This window comes from Lutra lutra, chromosome 4 (genome assembly GCF_902655055.1).
Source record: "Lutra lutra chromosome 4, mLutLut1.2, whole genome shotgun sequence".
Lineage (NCBI taxonomy): Eukaryota > Metazoa > Chordata > Mammalia > Carnivora > Mustelidae > Lutra > Lutra lutra.
This window is the reverse complement of record NC_062281.1, coordinates 83,530,563-83,536,511: the sequence shown is the minus strand read 5'-3', so window position 1 is coordinate 83,536,511 and position 5,949 is coordinate 83,530,563. Positions and strand designations below refer to the sequence as shown.

Here is a 5,949-nt window from a genome sequence, read left to right as displayed (position 1 = left end):
AAAGCAGGGGTAGTGGCCTGCAGACAAGGAGCCCAATGGGACTTGGTCCAAGGGCTTCAGGATCATGACCTGAACTTAAGGCAGCCTTTTAACTGACTGAGCCACCCAGGAGTCCCAAATTTTTTTCTTTGAGAGCATAAATTTCTATTACACTATTTTTTAAAAGATTTATTTATATGACAGAGAGAGAGAGAGAGAGAAAGCACAAGCAGGGGGAGTAGGAGACAGAGAAGTAGGCTCCCATGACCAGGGGGTGGGGGATCTCAATTGCAGGACCCCAGGATCATGACCAAAGGCAAACACTTAACTGACTGAGCTACCCAGGTGCCCCTAAACTAAAATTCTTAAATAAAAGGTTTTATAATCTGGTTACATCTACCTAACATTTAGAAGAATATCTAAGTACCCCCCTATAAAGGGCATAGACAGCAGATTCTTCATGTGTGGGTGAACCTTTTTAAAAAGTACTCCACCAAATTTTACTTGGTTGTTGCTTTCTACCACAGCAATCAGATTTTTATCATCCCCAAGAATTATTCAGCTTAGACTTTTTTACATCTCTCTATTCATATTCCTCATAATTAGGAAGCAGCTGTTTCTAGCCTTCTCTGACAGCAACTGTCAGCTGCAGATGGGATATTGATGATCGAGGAAAATGACAGATTGCTTAATGTCAGTGACTGAATACCACATCGAGGAGTCTTATAGAGATACAATATCTACATTTCACATCTGAACCTTATAATTGGCTTATTTCTGTCAGATTTCAGCAAGAGTGCTTATGATTTCTTTTAGAATAAAACCGTGAATATGTGATTAGACATACCTGTAGCTATATCTCATGCTCTTTCTGTAAAATCAAATACTAATAATCAAAAACCTTGTGTTTCTACAAAATCAAATTGATTTCTGTAAAATCAAATACTAATAATCTCATGCTCTTTCTGTAAAGTCAAATACTAATAATCAAACACCTTGTTTCAAGGAAGATGAGTTATTAACAGATCTGACAGATTATTTAATCTATGTTTTCCTTTCATATTAAAAAAGTATTCTAAATTATACAATATAAAATAAAGGTTTATATATCATTAACTCCAGCTTAACTTTTAAATTAAAGAAGAGAATGATTACTGGAGCTTTCCTTTAGAAAGTTATTTATTTTTGCCTTTAAGAAGGGTAAGATACACAGAGGGAAGAAGAAATCTCAGGGACAGGTATATGGTGGTTCTGATAATTACAAAAGCTTCTATTGTGTATTTCAAATAATATATGAATTATTTAATTAAGAATAAGTTTAAAGTGTAGTAAATGTGAACTCAATTGAAACAATGATTTAAAAGTGCTAATTCATTACAGGTTATATAATTGAATTCTTTTCTTTTTCTGAAGAACTACCAATGGCTTATTGCACACTAAAATAGAAAATAAATAAAATAGGCAACATTCAACTTAGGGATATGATGGGAGTGATAATATCTAATCATATCTGTTCCACTTAAATCCCTGATTGTATTCTATATCATTATACAAATTAGTAGTGTTGGAAACAATTGGGTTGAAAATCAACCTTTGTAAAAAATCAGAGCATATGGGGTGCCCGGGTGGTATCAGTGGATTAAAGCCTCTGACTTCAGCTCTGGTTGTGATCCCAGGGTCCTGGGATTGAGCCCCATATTGGGCTCTCTGCTCAGTGGGGAGCCTGCTTCCCCCTCTCTCTGCCTGGTGCTCTGTCTAATTGTGATCTCTGTCAAATAAATAAAATCTTAAAAAAAAAAATCAGAGCATAGCAACACGCACATTTTCTAAAAATACAGTTGCATATAATAAATTTCAGTTACCTTGAAAATGGAAACAACAATGAGGGAAGTTATGTAAGTTTTGTTTTATTTTGTTTTGTTTCATTGTCTTGTTTTGGTTTACTAGATGGATATACAAATAAAATATCTACAGATGAAGAACAATAGGGGTGTTATAATTAAGAATGTCTAAAAATAGTTGGGATGTTATTGGGAAAAGGTACTGAAACTAACATTAGGTTTATTTTATTTGTTTTTTTTTTATGTTTTTTGCCTTTGCACTAAATCAGACAATTTCTGAGTAAATAATTGTGATGAGAAATCCTACAATAAAAACAAATTACCTGCTTCATTTAAATATTACATCAGAATAAACTTTAGAATGAGTGGTTAAAAAAAAAATCACCAGCTTCTCTGACATTACCCTTGTTTTAAACTTTTTAACATTTCATTATTACAGAAAATGTACAGAAATATCACCAAGAATTTCAATATAGTTTACCCAGATTCATCAAATGTTAAAATTTTATATGTGCTTTACGATTTTATCTATCTAACCTATTTATCAAGTAAATTTTATTTCTTTTTTCTAAACCTTCTGAAAATAAGTTGTAGGCATGCTTTCCCTTTGCCTTAATTAAAATGTCAGTATGTTTTTCCTAAAAAAAAGAATTTTTTTTTACATAAAATAGTATTATCAAAATTAGAAAACTACTAGTAGTCTGTAGATGGTGAGAAGCAAATGCCAGTAAATCCGCCTTGAGGAGCAGTGTTTTCATGGTGGTCTAGCATGACACCCTCTCTGGACCCAACACATAGGTACTCAGCAGCTGGCATGAACTATGGTGCTGTGAGGATCCACAGCAGAGGACATTACAAGGTGAAAAATGAAAGGAAAAAAAAAAAAGACTGTCTTTGAAAAATATGAAAATTAGTAACAAACCATAAAAATCTATATAAAGCCACTTTGAGGACAACTATTTTACAGAGACTTACCTTCTGTCACCTTTTCTGAGGACAAGTTGAAGAATTTCTCAGCCAAAATGTCAGGTATCTTATTTCAAATATAAAGGAAGTGTTAGAGAGGATGTGGAGAACGGGGAATCCTCTTACACTGTTGGTGGGAATGCAAGTTGGTGCAGCCACTTTGGAAAACAGTGTGGAGATTTCCTAAGAAATTAAAGATAGAGCTACCCTAGGACCCTGCAATTGCACTACTGGGTATTTACCCCAAAGATATAGATGTAGTGAATAAAAGAGCCATATGTACCCTACTGTTCATAGCAGCAATGGCCACAATCACCAAAGTGAAGATAGAGCCAAGATGCCTTTCAACAGATGAATGGATAACGAAGATATGGTTCATATATACAATGGAATACTATGCCTCCATCAGAATGGATGAATACCCAACTTTTGTATCAACATAATGGGACTGGAGGAGATTATGCTGAGTGAAATAAGTCAAGGAGAGAGACTCAGTCATCATATGGTTTCACTTACTTGTGGAGCATAAGGAATAACATGAAGGACATTTGGAGAAGGAAAGGAAAAGTGAATTGGGAGAAATCAGAGGAGGAAGATGAACCATGAGAGACTGTGGACTCTGAAAAACAAACTGAAGGTTTTGGAGGGGAGGGAAGTGGTGGATTAGGTGAACCTGGTGGTAATTATTAAGGAGGGCACATATTGCATGGAGCACTGGGTGTGGTGCATAAACAATGAATCTTGGAACATGGAAAAATAATATTAAATTTTAAAAAATGAATAAGTATAGAGGTGAATGGTGGCTCTGTGGGTTAAGCCTCTACCTTCGGCTCAGGTCATGATCTCAGGCCCTGGGATCTCTGTTCAGCGGGATGCCTGCACCACCACCCCCCCACCACCACCTGCCTCTCTGCCTACTTGTGATCTTTCTGTCAAATAAATTAATTAATTAAATATTTTTAAAAATTAAAAAATAAGTATAAATACATACATACATACAAACGGGTGGGGGAGGAAGGATGTTAAATTTGTACAAACCTTGGGAAGAATTTCTTCTGTACCAAGTCCAGAATCTGTGTATACTGTACAAACCACTTCACCTCATCCCACCCATGGTGGAAGTTCTATTAAGTCTCCAGATTCAGCGTGTTTGAACAGAGGAAAATCATTCATTGAAAAAGCTACAAGGACTATGATGTTATTCCTTCAAATAGTATATTATGAAATTCTGTATCATGAGGAGTAAAAATTCTTCATATTTATGGGGAAAAGAGTAGATATTGGCACCCAGAAAGCAAGAACAGATATATTCAAAAAACCTTTTGTAAAGGTGGATGATATAAGCCAACTTTATAGACCATTTTATCATCAGCTGACTAATCTGCGTTTTATAAAATTACTTTCTTCAGAAGCTCTTCAGTCCATTTGATAGATATGACGTTAAGCATCCAAAAGCAAACTCAGAATTCAAACACATGGCAATAAGTGTGGTGGAATCCTGAGTCAATACCACTTGAAAGAGAAGAAAGAAGGATACTGCAAATATTACAGAAATATGAAGCTCTTGAAACTCATCTTCCAAGTGAACAACACAAACTGCACAGAGTAACCACTACCAAGTTGTTGATTATATTTTATCTAAGTTAATCTTTTACTTTGTGGAACATGAAAGGGACATGCCTAAAAAGAAATAATAAAATACAGTATTCGATTCCTTTCTCCTATTATTGCAACTGTCCTGAAAAAAATCTGAACCAAAAGAAAAGCTAGAATTGCAACATATTTCTCTGAAAGTCTTCAGAGGAAAGTAATTGAGCCACGTTTCCTGTATAAAGAAACCCAGGAACCTGAATAAAAGTTTGTGTTTATTTCAGAATGCATCCCCTAACCTTCAAGCAAATTGAGAGGACTAGATGAGAAATAACCAGTGTATGTTCCAAGTTAAATCCAGATAAAAATGATATAAAGCAAAAATTTATGAATCTACCTCTATATAAAAATACACAGTGATGCATTCTTGACATTTATGAACATAAATTAATAATAAATGAAAATGACTTTGAAGAACTAAGTGTAAACCACTGTCCATATAAGCTACAAGCATCAGTACAAGTTTCTAATGTCAATCAGATAGCACTGCATCTCAACCAAAACAAAAATCAGACACTGTGATTTTTCCAGCAAAGGATCTGAAGAAAAAGGACTTTCACCCAATATTTGGTCACAATTCTGGACTGTTATCAATAAACAGTTCACAGAAACAGCTAACAACTCAGGCAAAGACTCCATTCCAAAGTCCTCTAAGGAATGGAGTCTTTGCCTGAGTTGTTAGCTGTTTCTGTGAGCTGTTTATTGTGACAACTGTTTCTGTGAACTGTTTATTGTGACAACTGTTTACTGTGACAATTCAGCATATGGATAGTTTACCTTTTGGTAAGATCAATTGGAAAATGAAAATATTATTAGGAATAAACAAAATAGAATTTAGAACCAAGGTGGAATTTGATAAAGAAAGAATTGAATTTCTTATTATACAAGAAGGAACAGAATTTGTACCTCACCAGTACAATCCCTACTGGACTTATTTCAGACTGGTTAAGAGAAGTCAGAATTTTGGGGTTTCACAAGCTACACTGAAAGCAGTGGTATATGCTTTAGATATTTGGGAAAAGGAAAATTTAGATAATCCATTCTCAATGTTTTTCTCTTCCATTTCAACTTCTGCAACTTCCTGGCTTTTAGAATAAAAAAAAAAAATCTCTCAGAAGGGAAAAAAAATCAGAAAATTACCATTGATATGTCAGTAAATATGTAGATGTTATAGATATTTTTTCCAGTTGGCAAATGAATAAATGCACTCAAAAACAATTTTTCCCATTTTCCTTCAGTTAGCATTTACTTTAAGTTTTCTGTTTCATTTTGAAGCATTCACAACCATTTTTCTGTTATTATAATAATGAGAAAATTGATTAGAGTAATACATTTCTACATGGCTTTTCACATGCATCAAAGAAAAGATTACCAACTCTGGCTAAAGGGAAACTTCTATCATTCCACATGTATTCCACATATTTCCAACTGACAGTGTTTTTCTCTTATTTAATGTAACCAACCCAAACACAAGATTTGGGAGATTAAGAGGCCTCAATAAATAGTCCCTTTT

At 34.3% G+C, this 5,949-nt stretch overlaps 1 pseudogene; it reads left to right on the top strand.

Moving 5' to 3' along the window:
• The first annotated feature begins 2,842 nt into the window (after nt 1-2,842).
• Nucleotides 2,843-5,533, top strand: LOC125097298 (protein DBF4 homolog A-like; annotated as a pseudogene).
• The last annotated feature ends 416 nt before the right edge of the window (nt 5,534-5,949 follow it).